This window comes from Rhamphochromis sp. 'chilingali' (genome assembly GCF_963969265.1).
Source record: "Rhamphochromis sp. 'chilingali' genome assembly, chromosome: 7".
Classification (NCBI taxonomy): Eukaryota; Metazoa; Chordata; class Actinopteri; order Cichliformes; family Cichlidae; genus Rhamphochromis; species Rhamphochromis sp. 'chilingali'.
This window is the reverse complement of record NC_137934.1, coordinates 17,080,581-17,102,248: the sequence shown is the minus strand read 5'-3', so window position 1 is coordinate 17,102,248 and position 21,668 is coordinate 17,080,581. Positions and strand designations below refer to the sequence as shown.

General features: G+C 44.0%; 1 protein-coding gene across 3 annotated transcripts in view; it reads right to left on the bottom strand.

The window, feature by feature from the left end:
- The window catches only part of syt1a (synaptotagmin Ia), a 220,601-nt gene that overhangs the window by 157,352 nt on the left and 41,581 nt on the right, over positions 1 to 21,668 (bottom strand). For all 3 annotated transcript variants that reach the window (XM_080886388.1, XM_080886392.1, XM_080886390.1), the window contains exon 2: positions 7,374 to 7,421. The gene's annotated coding sequence lies outside the window, so the exon portion shown is untranslated. The remainder of the gene's footprint in view (positions 1 to 7,373; positions 7,422 to 21,668) is intronic.

Sequence of the window (21,668 nt, the reverse complement as noted above, 5' to 3'; positions counted from 1 at the left end):
TTTTAATCTCAGTAACAGGAGTAATAGTGTCTGCAACCATGCTAGCAGTTCTAAGTGCTGCTTTGAGCTAAATGCTCTCTTCAGCATGTTAACTAGCTCACAACTGATATTTGCTGATATTTATGAAGTACTATATTTACTGTGCTCACTATACTTACTAGTTAAAAACAAAAAATAACAACTGGGGTCAAGGAAATGTCATAACATTTCCCCCCCCCCCAAAAAAAAAAAAACCTAACAGCGCTTTCTTACCAATTTGAAAATGTGGTAGATGTGTCTCCAGTGGATTTGATTAAATCTGCAGTAGGCCATTATCTACAAAAGTCTTGGCATATGAACGCACTTCACATATTTTTTTAAATATTTAAGGCTACGTTCACACTGCCGGCGAAAGCGCATCAAATCCGACTTTTTTGACCCTATGCGACCTAAATCCAATGATGGTATGACAGTGTGAACGGCACAAATCCGATATTTTCAAATCCAATCTGGGTCACTTTCGTATGTGGTACTGAATCCAATACATATCTGATGTTTTAGAAAGCGACTGCTGTTTGAACGGTCATGTCGCATTAAATCCGTTTTTTACGTCACTGACACAAGACAGACGCCAATTATCAGCGCCGGAGAAGACATCGTGAACGCTTCCTGGCCATCCAGTGTAGATGTCAGTGAAACTGTTGGGAAGACAACGTTGAAGAAACGTGAACATTTTATTCGTACTGTATAATCTGCAGATTCTGACAGAAATCTGCAACTATCCTTTGAAGCAGCGCTCCTCTCTAAAACAGCAATAAGGATAATTATTAGGCCATATGTAAATAACAAAATAACTTTATAACTTAAAGCAAAATTGGGGAACGTAAACTCCGAAACAAGTCTTTATATTAACAGCCATCAGTCAAACAATACTGTTTGGTCTGAGTCTAAACAGAGCGCGTTGTGTGTGACGTCTTCTTTTGTGCATGCGGGCCGCTTTGAGGGTTCACGCTAGAGCGCGTTTGCTGTCACATTTTATTTGTAGTGTGAACAAGCAGACAAGAAAAATTGGATTTGATCAAAAAATCTGAATTGAGCATTAAGACCTGCAGTGTGAACGTAGCCATAGTTGCCGACTTCAGATTTCACACAGTACTCAATCACCACTCTCCAAAATCAAAATCCTCTGCTTAACTAATTGTAAAGACTTTTGTCCCCCTCTTCGTGCTACTTCATACACCTTAACTGATGCAGTCAGAGACCTGTGATTGGATTGGTCAGTCTATTATCACAGGTTAGACTTTCTAAAGTGCACAGAAGAAGAAGAATTGAATTCATTTTCACTGAGACTGGACAACTGAACTAGTCTATGTCGATTGTCACCTTTTCAATTGCATAATTTTTGTAGTTGTAATTTGCAAATGTCAGTAGTTTACCTCCTTGAGGTAAATATTCAACATCAACTAAATCAAAGAGAAGAATGATCAGCTGACTTGGGATACCTCTTGTTTCTTTGGTGTACTGATTTTAATACACTTGCCAACGCTAGTTCAGAGATTGCTTGAAATAAATTGCTGAAAGGAAGATGAATGTTTTGTCCAGCAATATCATAAACATGCTGACTACTCGAGCTTTAAGTTGCATTTAGTTTACTACAATATAAATATGTCCTTAGTAGGGACATTCCAAGCAATTAATTTACAGACTTATCTGACTTTTTGAACAAATAGTTCAAAAAGTTAGACAACAGCCAGTCAAAATAGATTGTCTATTGATCCTGAAAACAAACCAACTCAAACCCCAGTAAAATATGCAGAACTTAACTGGACATAGCGTTTTCAGTGGAGAAACATTTCGTCACTAATCCAAGTGACTTCTTCAGTCTCAGCTGACTGCAGGTTTCCCCGACTTTATAAACGGTACAGTTTCATGACTGAAACTAACACCACTGGATAACGATGGGCGGCGAGGTCAGTTTTTTGATCATCAACATTCAAATTGTCATGACCATTGACCAAAGTCCACTGATCAATGGCACCATTCATAGTTGGGGAATGGCTGCAATCACAGCATTGTAAGATCCTGAAAGATGTACCCTTAGGCCCCCTCCTCGATTCAGAGATGGTCGTTCCCTTTTCACGTAAATGGCCTCCTTTACTCCGCGCTCCATCCAGATCAACAGAATCAGCTTTTTGAGATTTCCCTAAATGGATGATTGAGCATGCATCAAGACTTAACTGAGAAAGTTCAGGTTGTGTTTTGTCACATATAAACTTTTAAGCTTGTTAGAATTCTATTGTATTTACGTGTATGTAAATCAGTAAATCATTGCACCCATTTTATATTTTCCTAGTAAAATATAAAGAGTTGAGTGGTGACTCAAGACTTTTGCACAGTACTGTAAGTGCATCCGCAAACTGTAAATAAAAACAACTGCAAATTACATAAATGTGACTCGTCTTTGGCTTACATGATTACCGTGCATCTACAAAGTGCTTCTGCTATTTTCCAAAACATCGCACTTTTAGCAGTTAGATGAGGGGAGGTGAACACATCAGCCACTTATTAGTTGTTAAAGTAATGTGAAATTTAAAATGGCTCAGCACACTGTTCTCTGCTTTCTGCACACTGAAAATGCCAGGAGGTTATACAGCCTTCTCGGTCAAACACTATAAAATATCTGCAAAATACTACACCAACAAAAACTGCTCTGAAAACACCACCAAATTACTTTTTTTTAACAATCCCAAAGATGTTCACTTTAAGTGAAGAAACAATGAATCACCTCTGAAACACTACACTTTATCTTTGGAAGCCATTAAGGCTCGTCTTTCGTCATATGGGTAATTTGTCGAACACATTTCTGGTCATGTTGTTTTTATTTTGAAGCACACTGAACCTGTGTGTTAGCCGTACTCTTTTTTTTCAGTGGCTGACGAACAATAAATGAGTTTAAAAGGGGAATAAGTGCGCTCATCCTTCTGTTACCCTCCGGCAAAACGTAGAGCCTGGGTAGACTAGGATTTAACCCAATCATATGGCATGAAGGATGATTAATATGCTTGCTAATGTGAGGCGGCTTAAACATCTCTGGATATGAGATCAGGTAAACAGCAGTGAACACCGGCAACTGGAGGTGGGAAGTGCACAGTCCATCAATCATGGTTGACAGCTGGGACAGACGCAGGAACTATCATCATCATCAGATAGGAGTGGGTGCTACACTGCTTCAAATCACAGTGCTAATTAGTGCTATCTGCAAATGTACACTTATGTATAGAGAAACTCAAGAGAATTATTCTGAATTATTCTGTATTAACTAATGTTTAGCAAGTCCAAATAAACTGTTTTACACTTCTTTTGAGCTCAATACTGAGCACAGCACTCCTTTTAATTTGCTACAGTTAGAACTGATGCTTTCATAGTGGAGGTAATGTAACATCTTGAGTGGCTACTAGCAACAAAGCAGGAATGATGACCGACTTCAAACCAAAAAGCCAAAATCAGAGACAGTAGTCAGGACTATCTATTAATATACAGTAGTACTCTCTCAAGGTTTACTGTCCTCAACTAACAGGTATGAGAAGATAGCAGAAAAAGTAATAAACCCTCACCACTCAAATTATGAATGTCCTTGATTAGGGCTGTGCGATATGACCAAAATCTCATATCCCGATATAAGAATTCTATCGTCCCGATAACGATATAAATCACAAAACTGTAACATTTTCTGTAAATTCTGTGAATCTCGGGCAGCTTGACTTGCGTGAAGTGTTTCCAGCTGTGCGTCATGTACCTGGAGTTGAGTGTTTTAACCGATGCATGAAACTATACATTTTTAGACATAAGTTGTAACGGCCGCCGTTTTCTTTGTGAGTATTTGTTACACGGCGTGCTGCGGGAAAAAGCCTGTTCTAACGTTTGAGTCTAAAGTTTATTTTTTAGCATCTGGCGGCTCTATTTTACTTCTCATCCGTAAATAATCTGCTCTTTCACGTGATTCTGTTTATTTTGAAAAGTCTCAACAGGATCTTGAGCTTTATTGTGAAAGGTTTATGTGGTACATAAACAAGCGGACACGCGATGGTGATTGTTACCGTCGTTGTTGCTAACCACAACGCATAAAAACAGGCGCTTGTCCGTCTGTAGTGTGGTTATATTAAATATAAGAGAAACATAGAACTTTAAGAAATTAATATAGCCACTACAGTGACCATCAAAACGATGAAAAAATATTGCTGTAAACAGTTTATTTTGCAACACCACGAAACAAACGATAGACGTTTTTATATCGTCATCTGATATATATTGTTATATCGAACAGCCCTATCCTTGACTATATTCAGATTATTCCAGCCTCAGTAGGAGACCAGCCTCCACTTCATGAAAGCCACACAATTTGAACTAGAACAGATTACCACATGCCTTTTCCTAATTGGAGGCATACACAGTGTGTACTGGGCTACCTACACATCAAACCTACAGGAGCTGCCATAGAAGCCCAAGCCATGAAGCTCCCAGCACACAGTTTTTGTGCTGATGTTTGGAATTTCACAGCTACTGAGTTTTACACCAGGCTTATTACAGTTGAGGAAAATTAAACTACAAACTAAAACTGGATGAGAAAAAACATTGAAGTTTACTAAAATAAAAACAAATGAACTCTTAACTACCGTATTTTCCGCACTATAAGGCGCACTTAACATCCTTTAATTTTCTCAAAAATCGGCAGTGCGTCTTATAATCTGGTGCACCTTATCTATGAATTCTGGCTGTGTTTACTGACTGTAGCAATGGGAATTGCATTTACCTGTGTGTTCCGCCCGGAGTCTCTGCTTCTCACCTTCCGGTGTTACACTCTCAAGACTCCGGGCGGAACACACAGGTAAATGCAATTCCCATTGCTACACTGACCTCGAGATGATTTTATGTGGTACACAGCGCTCAAAAAATCTGTCAAAAAATGTTTTAGTAGGACTTTGCTAAGCTACGAAGCTGCACCGCTTGATGAATTGTCTGAGCGTTACGGCTACCGTAGTCAGGAGCCTTGCGGCTCATAGTAATCTGGGTCCAAAACTCCGTCCACGTCAGGTCCCAAACAAACACTGTGTAAATTCTTTCATCTTTAATAAAATGATCAGTGTTGCTGCTTTACCAGGTGTATCAATTAAGTTAAACATCCAGGCATCCATGAAAACAGAATTTATTAAATTAAACGGAGTTAGAAGTTAGCAGGAAGTTAGTAGATAGTTAGCTCGCTGGTTTTGCTAGTTACCTTAACATGGTATATCATGTTCTGACTGAGAGATTTCTGGAAAAAAACAAAACGTACAGCTCTGCTATCACTTCCAACATGAATGTAGAGAGAAAGCTACACAATAGTGATGTTTGTAGGTTTACTGAAGTTGGGCTAGATGGTAAATAATGCTGTGCTAGTGATCGCTAGTGACACCGCTATGTTAGCATACCAAAGCATAAAACTGAACCTGGAGAATGAACGCTAACCTTTTTCCACTTTTTTTGACAAATGCAATCGCCCGGAAAATTGCTGTAAACGGACCAAACTTCAGTAGGAGAGAACAACTGAGATAGTCCAGCCACAATATGAGGTTAGTCATTAATGTAAGATAAGATAACCTTTATTAGTCTCACACGTGGGAAATTTGTTACAGCAGAAAGTGGACAGTGCAAAGTTACATAGCAAAAAGTAGAAAAACACTGGAATAACATATACTGTTGTTCCTGCGTTTATAGAGCAGCTACCAGAGAATTCAACATTAATGAATTAATGGTATGGAAGTGGAGGAAGCAAGCGGAATGAGTTGAGTAAAGTTTGACTTTTCTGACTGATTTGTTTCGTTAAATGCGCTTTATAATGCGGTGCGCCTTATGTATGAACACAGACCCGTTTGTCGACAGTGCGCCTTATAATACCGTGTGCCTTATGGTCCCATAAATACGGTACAATGATTTTGCCAACTTGGAAAACTAACAAAATAAAAACAGAGGAAATATCATTAGATTGGAAGAAATGTCACCCAGTCACCTGATGTACTCTTTAAAGTGACCCATTCTTTCACAGATATGTGTAAAGACACACTGCAAGGCTATCTGCTTGATTTTACACACCTGAGGTAAGGTGGCTGAAAAAACTGAAACTGAGAGATTAAAAGGTGTGACCCAATACTTTTTTCCATATGGTATCCATATAGTATGTTGGCATTTGTGTAATTAATCTCACTGCCTGAAGGGAAGATAAACTTCAGTTTTTGGCCTGCTGTCATAGCAACATGAAGTAGTTACAAAAAAACCTCACTATTTCTTTGTGTTTATAGAGATAATTTGGCACCACAACTTTTGAAGTAGTGTATTTCATAAGAAAGCACATTTCAGGTCTGCAGCAGATATTCAGTACAGACCGAGCAGAGAGACACAAAAGTGTTATTGCCTAAACCTAAAAAAGTATTTTCTGTTTAAACCTAACAAATGAGTTTCTATATTCTAATCATAACTAGGTCATTTTAAATGTCACCAAGTAAAGTATTTTTTTAGTTATTGACATATTGAAAAACAATACAAATGTGTGATGTTTAGGACTTGAACTTGGGAGCAGCAAAACTATTCACTCCGCAAAAAATAGCACTTGAAAATCTAGTGTCTGGAGGCACAAACCAGTCGATTACAAGTCGTGACTATTTTCAAACTGTTGGGAGACTATGTTGTTATTTTAAGTGCAATAAGCAATTCTCTCTGCACTGTTCATGTTTGCTATTCATAGACAGGCTTTATGTACCTTTGTTGACCCCAGTATGTCGGTTTCTAAGATTCAATCCCAAAGCAGTTCTGCTTGATTGAATTGCTTGAAATATTTATCCAAACATTCAAGTAAAAGTCCGGCCTACTAAATAACGAATAAACAGAAAACACAAAAGCCAGTGGCGCTCATCCACCTGACTGGATGGCCACGCCGGTCCTTCTGATCACAGCTGACTTCACTTCATTGAATTAACACACAGCTTTCTGGGCTACAGGCTCAGGGGCCATGTTGGAGCCTCACTGGTGAATATTAGATTGCACGCCTCCAGATCTCATTAAAGGAGGCAACAGGACAATGTCTGCATCTCAAACGAGACCAGAGGCCATCAAGCATTCTGGCTCCCTGTTGGATTTACTGATTTGATTGATACTGTGTGCGTGCATCAGAGAATAACAGAGGGCAAGATGTCATTTTTGGTAAATATAATTAAGGCATTTTTATAAACTACACAATTGGTGGAAAATTGGAATTTGGGAGTGTATAGCATGGGGTAAAGGGCGTACACTAAAGGCCCTGTCCATTTTCCATACAGGTGAAATGACAGATCTGATGAAAAGCCTATTGGCCTGACACTTACAGTATCTTCAGTCAAAGACGTTCCTTCCTGTCTTCCACTTCCAGCTCACTGAAAAACAAATTTCACAGTGTCATTATAAAACAAAAATCTGCACTAACAGGAGATATGTAATCTGTGCTGACAAATACAGGGTAAGAGTAAAACCAATGTTTTTTAAATGGCTTGGGTAATCCCACCAGTATTTTTTTAAATGTAATGAAATGGGCCAAATGAAGGCATACAACTGAGGCTTCCCTGAAAATTAAATTAGTGGGTCACTGCAGGATTTTTTTAATAAAGATGTCCAGTATTAGCCACAGACTATTAGATAGTTTTAAATAAATACTACTTGTGCCCGAAGGCGGAGGTTTTATGGTGGTTAATTGCTAGTAGCCGCTAATTAATGTAGTTCATACTGTTAAATCTTTCAGTGTCCACTATTAACTTCAGTGAATAAGCTTAGAGGTGGTATGTTATGTCAGGCAATACGAGGAAATTAAAATACATGCTTTCAAATCCATCCTAACCACACTGTAGGACAAAGACAAGCTTTTTCCTCTTTCACTAAATGTAATATATGTATAAACATAACATACACACATTTTTGTCAAACAGTATTTATATTTAAATTAACAGAAAGACATAACAGCTGCAGATGACTCAACAAAATTTAGTAAACATGGCTTGTAAACTTTCATTTTTAGCAGATTAGACCAGAGCGTATCCTGAATACGATGCTTTTAAATTATTATTATAATACCTCTAATTTCCTCCTACAGCAGTTTCCATTCTAAAATAAATGTATTTTTTTTTCATCCCAATTCTCATTTTGTCCTTCAGTTCCATAAGAAATAATTGGGTTTACCCTAATTTTGAACTCAATTAGCTTGGGTTTCAATCATTTTTTTTTTTTCAAATGTTGTGAAACTGATTTGTATCTTAACTTCAAACCTCTGTTTTAAAATGTTAATACATCTTACAATAATTGGTGACAGGCATCGGTGGTCTCATTTACAGGAAGCAGATGGCACATTGTGTAGCAGTGCAGCAGTAGCAAACAACACATGCTGGTACCCTTAAATAGGTTCAAAGGACAAACAAGCAATAGAAATCGTAACAAAAAGAAACCATAACTATTCATACCTTTCTCTACAGTTCTCAAAAATGAGAGTCTGACTACACTGGATACTCGTCACTGGATCTTTGAGGCTCATAATAAAAAGAGATGAGAGGAACATGTTTATACAACAGGTGCTTGTGTTTGATCCAGCCAAACATGCAAAACCAACACGGTATGTCAAACAAGAGGATAACTTGAGATTGTAGGAGGTACTTCCATGTGATATGCAGCCACTTGGTTATGTAGGTGGTCTCAATTTAATCCTTTTAATTTCATTTTCCAGAACCCCCACAAGCCCAGAATGTACAAGATCAAAGCTGTACTGTACGCTGGCGTCATAGTGCTTCTTAACTGGCCCTGCAAGGATGGTGCTATTAAAGAGAAACTTGGGGATTGTTTTTTTTTTCAGTCAGGGAGCAGCGACCCTTAAGAAAGTTGAAGCATTGCCTAAAGGAAACATTCGTTTTGTACAAGGGTGGCAATATTGCACCATATCCAAAGGTGTAAAAACTCCATGCCATTAACAGGACTGGTAGAAAAAAATAACAGCCTGGTCTGGTGGCAAAATGTGGAAGCACCTTCAGCATTTCTTGCATTTTCTTCCTTTGGCTTTTTTTTTTTTTCAATTTGGAAATAGACATGTCCAATAAAGCAAATCTACAGGTTGAATATTATCACCTCCAGAAACTTGTGAGAGATTATGTTGAATGTAATGAAGTAAGCTTTGTGAATGTAAAACAAGCTGCCAAATATATCCGAGTTAAGTAACTGGTACATATCAGCCACTAATTAGCAGCTGATATTTACCAGTAGACAGCAGGAGGGCTTTGAAAGCCAACTCTGTGCTTTTACTGAAAAGGTGTTTCATGAATGTGTAACAGACATGTGGGCTTGAAAAACACCTCACCATGTACCCACTGGGATACTTGGTCCCAAAATAGACTTCAAATGCCTGGGGAAACCAGTCAGCCTCACTGGCATTAGCATCCAGTAATCTAAGTGGAGAGGGCCTAAAGAAATGTCTATTTTTTATAGTGGAGAGGTCAAGAATAGGCCTTTTACAGTGAGTAATGTGCCTGAGGGTTCTGCTGCCAAATGTTAACAAAGAATGCGTAATTAATATCACTTAAATCATATCCTATCAAGTCAATGTCCTAATAATCAACATAGACAACTGCAGTTATAATCATTACCACAAAAGAAACTGATACAACAGAAGTAAACAAATGTAGCAGACAAGCTATGACTCAAGAAGACTTGATACACGTCACCAAAATGATTGGCCGAGTTTCTAAAGTACAGCGAGTAATGGCAGCCCTCTTGAAGCTAAAACAAATTTGGCATGATGGGACCTTTCATGTTTCATTATCCTAAAGGGAAAAAAAATCCTAAACTTCAGATCTGTGTGTTTTTGTCATGAATCGCCGTGCGGCAGGCAGGAGTAGGACCCAAAATGCAGGACTCACAGGCACGAGGGAATGAACTCAAAACTCAGCTTTATTCGCTGGCGGAACAAATATACAAACTAAACTAAACTGGGAAACCACAAACTAAGAATTCACAGAGAGACACAGGGAGATCCACACACGGCATGAGGGACGACGTCACACTGAACAGAGGGAGACGCAGACAGAAATACACAGAGGGTTAACGAGGGAAGTGGGAACACACGGGGAACACAGGTGACACTGATAATCATAACGAGACAGGGCGGGGTGAACTGAACACTGACGGGAGAGGTGAAACAGGAAGTACAGGAGGAGAGAGAGCACGAGTAGAACACCAACGTAACAGGCAGGGGAGACATGGAATAAACACGAAAGGGGACGAGGGCTCATAAATACATAGAGGGCACACAGGGGGAAGAGAGCACGGGGAGAACTTAGACATAATGGGCAGGGGAAGCATGGAATAAAACATAAGGAGAGACGAGGGCTCACAGATACACAGAGGGGCACACAGGGAGACATGAAGGGCAAGGGATCAAAACTAGAAGCCATAGAATAAGTCACACACAAGTACAATAATATGAAAATCACAAAGAACTAAAAACGCTGGGTCAGGAGACCCAGGACCGTGACAGTACCCCCCCCTCAAGGGCTGGCTCCAGACAGCCCAAACACAGAAAAACAAAACCAAACAGAAAACAACCCAGGGCGGGCGGCGGGGGCCCAGGACGGAGGGCTCGGAACAGAAAACAAAGAGCACAGAAAACACCGGAGCCCAAGAAAACAACCCAAAACACAGAGCAGTTCAGGGGGCCGACCGTGCGGAAGGCAACGGCGGAGACGCGGAAACAGTTCAGGAGGCCGACCGTGCGCAAGGCAACGGCGGCGACGCGGAAACAGTTCAGGAGGCCGGCCGTGCGCAAGGCAACGGCGGCGGCGAAGGAGACGACGGAGCAGTTCAGGAGGCCGACCGCGCGGAAGGCAGCGGCGGCGGCGAAGGAGACGACGGAGCAGTTCAGGAGGCCGACCGCGCGGAAGGCAGCGGCGGCGGCGAAGGAGACGACGGAGCAGTTCAGGAGGCCGACCGCGCGGAAGGCAGCGGCGGCGGCGAAGGAGACGACGGAGCAGTTCAGGAGGCCGACCGCGCGGAAGGCAGCGGCGGCGGCGAAGGAGACGACGGAGCAGTTCAGGAGGCCGACCGCGCGGAAGGCAGCGGCGGCCCTCCAGTCCCAGGCGTGCCGGCCATGGCCCGGTGGGCGCAAGGCCAGACGAGGCAGCTGATGAGGATGCTGGACCAGACGAGGCAGCTGATGAGGATGCTGGACCAGACGAGGCAGCTGATGAGGATGCTGGACCAGACGAGGCAGCTGATGAGGAGGCTGGACCAGACGAGGCAGCTGATGAGGAGGCTGCGGCAGACGAAGGCTCTGAAGAGGAGGCTGCGGCAGACGAAGGCTCTGAAGAGGAGGCTGCGGCAGACGAAGGCTCTGAAGAGGAGGCTGCGGCAGACGAAGGCTCTGAAGAGGAGGCTGCGGCAGACGAAGGCTCTGAAGAGGAGGCTGCGGCAGACGAAGGCTCTGAAGAGGAGGCTGCGGCAGACGAAGGCTCTGAAGAGGAGGCTGCGGCAGACGAAGGCTCTGAAGAGGAGGCTGCGGCAGACGAAGGCTCTGAAGAGGAGGCTGCGGCAGACGAAGGCTCTGAAGAGGAGGCTGCGGCAGACGAAGGCTCTGAAGAGGAGGCTGCGGCAGACGAAGGCTCTGAAGAGGAGGCTGCGGCAGACGAAGGCTCTGAAGAGGAGGCTGCGGCAGACGAAGGCTCTGAAGAGGAGGCTGCGGCAGACGAAGGCTCTGAAGAGGAGGCTGCGGCAGACGAAGGCTCTGAAGAGGAGGCTGCGGCAGACGAAGGCTCTGAAGAGGAGGCTGCGGCAGACGAAGGCTCTGAAGAGGAGGCCGGGCCAGGCGAGGTTGCAGAGGCTGAGGCCGGGCCAGGCGAGGTTGCAGAGGCTGAGGCCGGGCCAGGCGAGGTTGCAGAGGCTGAGGCCGGGCCAGGCGAGGTTGCAGAGGCTGAGGCCGGGCCAGGCGAGGTTGCAGAGGCTGAGGCCGGGCCAGGCGAGGTTGCAGAGGCTGAGGCCGGGCCAGGCGTAGCAGAAGCACAGGCGGATGTAGCCGGGCCAGGTGATGACGAGGCGGTCGCAGATGGCGGCTGGACAGGCTCCTCGGGCCCTCCAGCTGATGCGGCGTGAGGCTGAACGGGCCCCTCGGACCCTCCAGCGGAGACAGGAGGCTGAACGGGCCCCTCGGACCCTCCAGCGGAGACAGGAGGCTGAACGGGCCCCTCGGACCCTCCAGCGGAGACGGGAGGCTGAACGGGCCCCTCGGACCCTCCAGCGGAGACGGGAGGCTGAACGGGCCCCTCGGACCCTCCAGCGGAGACGGGAGGCTGAACGGGCCCCTCGGACCCTCCAGCGGAGACGGGAGGCTGAACGGGCCCCTCGGACCCTCCAGCGGAGACGGGAGGCTGAACGGGCCTCTCGGACCCTCCAGCGGAGACAGGGAGGTGCTGGCCGGGCTCACTGGAACCCCCAGCGGACGAGGTAGATGGCGGCGTGGGAGCCGCGGAGTCCTGGATGAGCTCATCCGAGCTTCCAGCAGGAGCTGAAGTAGAGCCAGAGAGGATTGGGACCCCGGGCTCAATGTTAAGCTGGCTAGAAAACCGCACTGCTACGGGGAACTGGGCCAAAGGTTCAGGTGCGAGCTGAGCTGCTGGACACACGGGGACCTGAGCTGCTGGACACACGGGGACCTGAGCTGCTGGACACACGGGGACCTGAGCTGCTGGACACACGGGGACCTGAGCTGCTGGACACACGGGGACCTGAGCTGCTGGACACACGGGGACCTGAGCTGCTAACGGTGGAGAAGCAAATGACTGCACAGGGGACTGAACTGATGTCTGTAGTAACGGTGGTGGTGAGGGTGGAGTAGGTGGTGGAGTTAATGACTTCACAGGGGAATGAACTAGAGGTAGTGACGGTTGTGGTGCTGGTGGTTGAGTGGGTGACTGTGCTAAAGGAGGCTGCACTGGGGACACCGGAGACTGCACTGGGGACACCGGAGACTGCACTGGGGACACTGGAGACTGCACTGGGGGTTGTAGTGGAGGTGTAACGGGTGAAGGAGTGGCTGAAGTGGCTGTGGGTCGGACGGCTAGTGGCTCAGCTACAGGGTATGGCAACGGCAGGGCTATGGGTTGAATGACTGGCTGAGTAGCAGCCTGAGTGGCTGGGTGTAGTGACGGTTGTGGTGGAAGAGAAACAGGTGGCAGTGTGGATGATGGAGCTAAGGGCGACTGAGTGGCAGACCGAACTGATGACTGAAGCGATGGTAGAGGTGAAAATGGAGCTTGTGGTGGAGTTAATGGCTGAGCTAACGGGGACACAGGAGACTGAACTGAGGGTGGCTGCGAGGGAGCTAACGGAGCTGTGAAGGGCTGCGAGGGAGCTAACGGAGCTGTGAAGGGCTGCGAGGGAGCTAACGGAGCTGTGAAGGGCTGCGAGGGAGCTAACGGAGCTGTGAAGGGCTGCGAGGGAGCTAACGGAGCTGTGAAGGGCTGCGAGGGAGCTAACGGAGCTGTGAAGGGCTGCGAGGGAGCTAACGGAGCTGTGAAGGGCTGCGAGAGAGCTAACGGAGCTGTGACGGGCTGCGAGGGAGCTGGCTGAGCTGGGACGGGCTGCGAGGGAGCTGGCTGAGCTGGGACGGGCTGCGAGGGAGCTGGCTGAGCTGGGACGGGCTGCGAGGGAGCTGGCTGAGCTGGGACGGGCTGCGAGGGAGCTGGCTGAGCTGGGACGGGCTGCGAGGGAGCTAACTGAGCTGGGACGGGCTGCGAGGGAGCTAACTGAGCTGGGACGGGCTGCGAGGGAGCCGACTGAGCTTCTGGTAGCACAACAGGTGAATTAGAAGGCTGAATGTCCGGCTGTGGGGTGGCGCGTCGGCGGCGTGAATGCCGTTTCTTTTTCCCCGCAGATGGCTCCAAAGGGCCGGGAAAAACCACATCCGGCCGGTGAAACTGACGCGGCTGCTCCAGGGTGGCTGTTGTCTGTTGCTGCTGGGCCAAGTCTGATATTTCCCGAGTTCGCGCCGCCTCCCGGGCGTTATTCAAATTGGCCAATAGGTCCAAACATCCACTGACCTGGCGGAGATGAGAATTTCCTTTGAGGATTGCTTCGATAGCATTTATCCCCACAATCTTGGCCCTTGTATTGGAAGTGTGAGTTATCCACTCGACTAGGCGTTGGACACGTATCAGATCGCTCTCCCCGGGTAAGTCTGCTGGGTCCATATCTGGTGACGTCGTACTGTCATGAATCGCCGTGCGGCAGGCAGGAGTAGGACCCAAAATGCAGGACTCACAGGCACGAGGGAATGAACTCAAAACTCAGCTTTATTCGCTGGCGGAACAAATATACAAACTAAACTAAACTGGGAAACCACAAACTAAGAATTCACAGAGAGACACAGGGAGATCCACACACGGCATGAGGGACGACGTCACACTGAACAGAGGGAGACGCAGACAGAAATACACAGAGGGTTAACGAGGGAAGTGGGAACACACGGGGAACACAGGTGACACTGATAATCATAACGAGACAGGGCGGGGTGAACTGAACACTGACGGGAGAGGTGAAACAGGAAGTACAGGAGGAGAGAGAGCACGAGTAGAACACCAACGTAACAGGCAGGGGAGACATGGAATAAACACGAAAGGGGACGAGGGCTCATAAATACATAGAGGGCACACAGGGGGAAGAGAGCACGGGGAGAACTTAGACATAATGGGCAGGGGAAGCATGGAATAAAACATAAGGAGAGACGAGGGCTCACAGATACACAGAGGGGCACACAGGGAGACATGAAGGGCAAGGGATCAAAACTAGAAGCCATAGAATAAGTCACACACAAGTACAATAATATGAAAATCACAAAGAACTAAAAACGCTGGGTCAGGAGACCCAGGACCGTGACAGTTTTAGTCTATTTCACAGCTTTCAAAGCTATTGCACCATGCAGCTATCCCAACTTTCACTCTGTGCTCTCTATTCAAAGGACCCATCTCATGTTGTCCTGCCGCCACACTAATATCCACAGCAAACACCCATCCTGGGAGTCTGCGGGAGGGGAGTTCAAACATTTTTATCATGGCAGTTTCACTGCTTGTCTGTGGGCCAAAGCCTTGTGTCAAAGTGTCAGTGTCTTGATGTTACGTATGTCCTCAACATTGGCAAAAAACAATGCTGTCCGAAGAGTGTAGAAGCCTATTTAGAGTATATCGATGGTATTCTTCAGAAATTGCTCATGTTGGTGTCAGTTTCAGTAAACATCAGTGTTATTAGAACTGGAGACCAGTGCTAACATTTTCAAGCAAATTTATGCTAATTTCCTGGGGTTTTCCCCACACAGCTGGATCTGGAGTTTACAGAAAAACAGGAAAATATCCAGTGGGCGCACATTTCTCTGGGTGAAAATGCCTTGTTGATCCATGACTAGACTGATGGAGACTACATAGGAAGCTGATAAGAGAGCAAAAGCAGCTCAAATGAGCAAGCCAAGGTATGCAGAAGACGATCTCTCAAAGCACAACATCCTGGACTTTGAAACAGATAGTCTACAGCAGCAGAAGACCACATTGGGTGCCACTTCTGTCAGCTGAAATTGAGGCTTTTGTCACGGTGGGGATCGCTGGTGTGTTTGAGGTGTGGACCAAAAATGCAGACACGGGAGAAAAACAAAGTATAACAGAAAGTGAGCCGTTTATTTGAGCTGATGTCAAAACAAAAAAATAAGGCAAGGCAAACTGAAGAAAAACTAACCTGAAACCTAAACTGGCCAAAACTAAAACATGACATACACAGAAAATGAACGTGAACAGGCGCTTGAGGAGAGCCAAAACTCACAGAAACATGCAACCAGACAAACCAACACCGAATAAAGGACTTAAATACACAGAAGGCTAATGAGAGGATGGGGAACAGGTGGGAATACAGCTGGGAAAAATCAGACCTAACAAGACAAGGGGAAGCAAAACGAGACCCACTGCACACAGGACAGGGCCTTTCACAATAAAACAGGAAACGGCATTGAACGTAGACATGACAACACAAGCTTGACATAGAGACATGAAATACCTGAGGAGACATGGAACACATGTAGAGACTAAAGCACTGGCATAACAGAAAGTAAAACACAGAGGACAAGACAGACTATACAGAGGACAGGAAAAGACTCATAAATCACAGAGACATGGATGAGACAAAACCTAGAATAAAACTCAACTAAACCGTAACTAAATAATACCACAAGAACTTCTAACATAAGACAATACAAAATACAAAACAAGCCCAAAATGCTGCGTTACAGACCCAGCCCCTGACAGCTTTTTTTTTTATTGCAACATTCGGATGGTAGGTTCATACTTTGTTAGAAACAACATGAAAGCATGGCTCCACACCATCACACCACCAATCAACTGATTGATATGTGTAATGGTGGACCATGTCTATCCCTTGATGACCACTGTATAACCATTTCCTGATGGTTGTTTCCTGCTTGATAACAAACCATGTCACTAAACTCAAATAATATCAACATGGTTTCTTGAACATGACAATGAGTTCAGTGTAGGTAAATGGCTTCCACAGATCTGTACCATGGATGTAAATCCGCAACAACTGTATGATGCTATCATATCTATATGGACCAGAATCACTAAGCATAGTTTCCAGGACCTAGTTGAATTTAAGCACCAAAAAGTAAAGCAGTTTTGATGTCAAGCCGGAGTCTGACCTGGTTTTAATGAATTGGGTGATGAGTGTATATTTACGAGTGTATTCTAGACCACAGAATAATGTAAAACTGAACCAAGGATGACCTGAAACCATCCAAATATCCTAAATAAAGAGACAGACCTCTTAAGTTAAATACCTTTAATCTAACTCGAGTAATTTAACAATGCTATTCCTCAAAGTGAGCGAGCAATACAGGCCCACTGGATGTAAGCTAGTTTTCATAGCTACTAAAATAAATACATAAACCAACCAGAAACTTTTAGGACTAGTCTAACCGCACAGATGAATATTGGAATTAAAATGTGTTTCTTGTGTTCCTCAATTTAGGAAACCTGCATTTTTTTTTTTTGCAGAAATAGAATGAATCTTTTCAAGCCTTCATACCTACCAACACTACCAACCCATACAACAATGCATTTGATTCATAAAGTATTCTGAGTACTCCACTTTCTGCTAAACTGTGGTCAGTGTGTTCCATTTAAAAATGTCAATATATATTTTCATCATTTTTGCCAGTGTAGACTTGATAACTACAATGGCCAAATGAAAATATGCCGCCTTACATTTTTCAAGACGTATTAAAAATGTTGAAATTTACACACGAAAAATAATTATTCTGTTAATAATGTAAAACTTCAAACATTCAGACCTTTGAGCCTCGTTTCTTCCCTGGCAGCAATTACAGCTCAGAGGAACTTTCTCGAATTCTTCCCAGCAGACCCTCTCAAGCTCCATCAGATTGGATATAAACCGTATGTCAACTGCGATTCTTCAGGCCTCTCCACAGATGTCCTGTGGGGTTTAACTCTGGGCTTTTTATGGGGCTACTCAAGGACAGAGACTTGTCTTCCAGCTACATTGTTGAGAAGAAAGGCATCTTGCCCTAAGCTAAGACTTTACACACTGTGGATAAGTCTGGCCTTTTCTTCAAGGGTGTTTCTATTTTGACTGCAGTGATCCTTCCTAGTTGTCTTCCACACTTATGCTTCCCAGCAGGGATGGTATTAGCCAGATGAACAGTGCCTGATGTAGGCTAGACACAGAGCTTGGAGTTCTGTCCAGAGAATTACATCTTTGTCTCTTCAGATGATTGACCAGAGTCCCTTAAAAGTAATTTGACAAAATCAAAGTAGGCTTTAATAAGCCTTTTACTCAAAAGTGGCTTCTATCTACCTGCTCTTATGTGCACATTCCATGAAATTTGGCACAGGTTCCAGAAACATTAAGGCTAATTAAAGCACACACAGTGCAGCGCACATGATTATAACTAGGAAACCCACTGCAAAAGAGGTAAATACTTCCACAAATGAGGACTTTTTCCATTTAAATATATTTGCAGATCTTTGTAAAGCCTCATTTTCACTTAGTCATTATGGATTTGTTAAGAAGGGCAATTAATCTATTTAAAGGGAAACAACATTTTTCTTGGTAAAACATACACATGGCTTTCATTATTAACAGTTAAGACTATCTGGTGTCAATATAGTAGGGGAGTTCAAAGTACAGTACAATGCCAGGCAAGAGGCATAATCACCGAATTATTTTGCATGACTACTACATCCAGGTCTTCTGAGATTCAAACCTCTGTAGTTGAGATCAAGAGCTGGCCATCCCACTGCACATTTATCTGGTTACTCTGGACAACACATTAAATATTTCTCAGTGCAACACAAGAGAATACTTCAATACCCCTATGCAATAGGAGCAGCAGTCTCATAAAAACACACACACACAATCACACCATATTAAATCTAGGCTCATATTAGTGTTTAGATCTGAACATCTATTTAATAAGAAACCGGACGGACAAATGCTTAAGGAACAATGCCTACTTCTTTGTTTAGCTGAAGGGACACAAAGCCAATATCCTGTATGGAGATATTACTCCTGAGAAACAGGAGGCTTTGCCATTCTCCAAATCAAGCTCTCTGTGCAGTTTGAAGGATGGATGGAGCAGGTTCGATTGTTTCTCTGAAGTTGGTCGTTTCCTTCCCACTAGACTGGCAGCCTTGAGAACAACCAGCTTCGAGGCCCACTTGAATTTGGCTCAAAGAATCTGGCAGACGTGCAGCAATGAGGCTGTTAGCAAGCAGTGAAAAGAATACACTTCTATCTTGCCAAACCCTTTGCACAGGGGCACTTGTATTTTTATGGGATGTAATGGGACCGCCGTATGACTCTGTCTGGTACACCCCGTTTTTTTCAGCTGTTTGCATACTGATGCCTTGTTTTCTGTTTAGAGTGGCATCTGGAGTTTACACCTCCTCTCTCTTCTCCAGTAAGATTAATTATGCAAACTAGGACACAATGTTTTTGTTTGTGGTGATGTTCTTGTTATGGATAGTGAGGTAAAAAGCACAATTTTGCCAACATGAAATGTGGGTACGCAAAGATATCTACAACGGCCATAGATTATCCTGTATTATAGGATAATCCAGGCTTTTGGTGCCTTTTACAAGTAGAATGGAGGTTACTGTGAAATAAATTAAAAAAAACAGGATTTTTTAGTGTTAATGAACAGACACACAATTGTAGCTCTCACTAAAGTATTTATCAATTAAGGCTGAAAACAGATATCTCGAGCAGTGAAGGTCACTGCACTCAGCTGCTGCTGGATATTATTATGTGTATGATTTTAATGGATTTTCATAAACAGGTATCTAAAAAGCAAATTAGCATATTCAATTAATCTTTGCATTCCTATCAAGGCTTTTTTCACTCTGTGGTGTTAGTGTTTATGTTTCGTCTCTTTTGACACTCAAAAATGGCCCCGTCAGGCTGACTGCCGCACATCCATTCTACTCCGCCTGTGTCTGTTGATGCTGTGGAAGAATAATTAAATGTTTTGTTTGCTTTGTTTTCTTTCCTTTTTTGTGTAAAGGAGAAAGGATGGGTCTCTGCTGTCAGTTATTGTATGATCTGGTGCTCCAGCCAGGCCGGGCCTGTCAGTCAACATTTCTCTCTCTTGACATGAAAACATTTGATAATCATGCTGCTACAGATGCCAGAGAGGAGTATAAAAAAAATTTAAATAACCTGGTATGCCTTGCCTGCTAATTACACTGCCTGAGATTTCTCTTTGTCATCACGCTAAATCGCATGACATCTAACAATGGTATTGCATTTTTGCCAATTTACAAAGCTGGAAAAAAAACAACAAAGAAAAAATAACAGTGAAAACTAAACTAAAAGTACAGTCTGTATGCTAGAAAAACATGAATATGTGATTGGATTATATATGCAACAGGCGTGCCTAGTGTAGCCCATCTGTGGCTCTGGTGTGATTGTGTTAAAAGGAGAACATAAGCTGATGAAACAAGACTTGCTGCTTTGATTATAGAAATAAATTAAACATATGTTTACACTTTGAACCACTACAGGCTTGTTAATGCTCAGTTGTAGGTGTAGGTGGAACACTGTCAATATAGAAAAGTCTAAATCTCCAAGTAGCCAAACCTCAAGTGCTATTTGATCCTGTTTGATCAGTAAAACAAAACACACTTACTTAGCAGCACTATTATATATAAAAAGTTTCCCCCAAGACATCAGAGCCAGCAAACAGCTGTAACCTTGGAGCCAACAGACAGCCTCCGGACTGGACATTGTTAAAATGTGAGCACTCAGAAGTACACTTATTAAGGACTGGGTAAATAAAGGGAAATATTTTTGTCTTGCATTAATGAAATGATAGTCTGGTTGAGTGCCACAAAGAACTTCAGTACCTGGGCAGAAAATGCCCTTGAAGCTGGCACTCAAATCAGACAGCATAATAACATTCAGATGGTCTCCCTGCATGATGATGACACAGCACTTGCAATCCCTGCGTCTCCTGTGCTTTGCCCTTGAATGATTAAGTCCTTACCCTTTGCATTTGCATTATGTTTTTCCACATTATATAAAGGGATGGGGGTTCAGCCACCTGATACACGTGACTATTTCCCAGTACACGAGTTGAAATGAGTTGAGAGGTAAGCAGACTTTGCATAAGTTGATGTGTTATTAGAGGAGACAACCATGACCATTTTGTGGCATGCTGCCAGCCTCACTGGTAACCTCTCTTCTAAGAATGGACCCAGTTTGAGGCACACATCCATCAAACGCTGTTGTATTTGGAGCAGAACCTCTTCGGCCAAGCCGTTCGAGGCAATGCTCTTAGGATTAAACCTAGATGAATAACAAAATTCTGTAAGAGACGACCTGTCTTTGTGCATTAGAAAGATGCATTACTGTCTGAGATACACAATCTTAAGAGACAAACCGGTTTGCCAACGCACAGTTTTATAGGTTCACAGAAAACGAGCCAATCTAGAAAGTAAATCAGACTCTCTTTGAAATCCCCCTCCTGTCTGCTTACAGTTGATCAGGACTCAATCCTCTCATGTAACACACTGAATGACAGCACTCCGTCTGCACTCTGGATGATACTACAATCAAACTGCATTATCTGGCTTCTACAGGTGAAGGGCAGGGATAGCTCAGTAGGTAGAGTGGTGGCCCCATGATCGGAAGGTCGGGGGTTCGACTCCACTGAACGGCTACCCTGAGGTACCCCTGAGCAAGGTACCGTCCCTACACACTGCTCCCCGGGCGCTGCATTAGTGGCTGCCCACTGCTTCACTGGGTGAATGGGTTAAATGCAGAGGAACTATTTCCCTATGGGGACTAACACATACAGGTGTGAAGCAAATGTGGATTATTTGCCAATAAGGCTAATTTGAGTCACATTTGGCTCATCTCACAGATCTCTGTGGCGATCATGATGATAGGGTCTCCTTCACTTTTCAATCTTTGTTAAAAGGGATAATACAAGGTATAATTTCAGTCATTACAATTCTGGGAAGAATACCAGTGTCACATATTTTAATTATAAATACATACAACCAACTATTATGTCCACCCCTCAG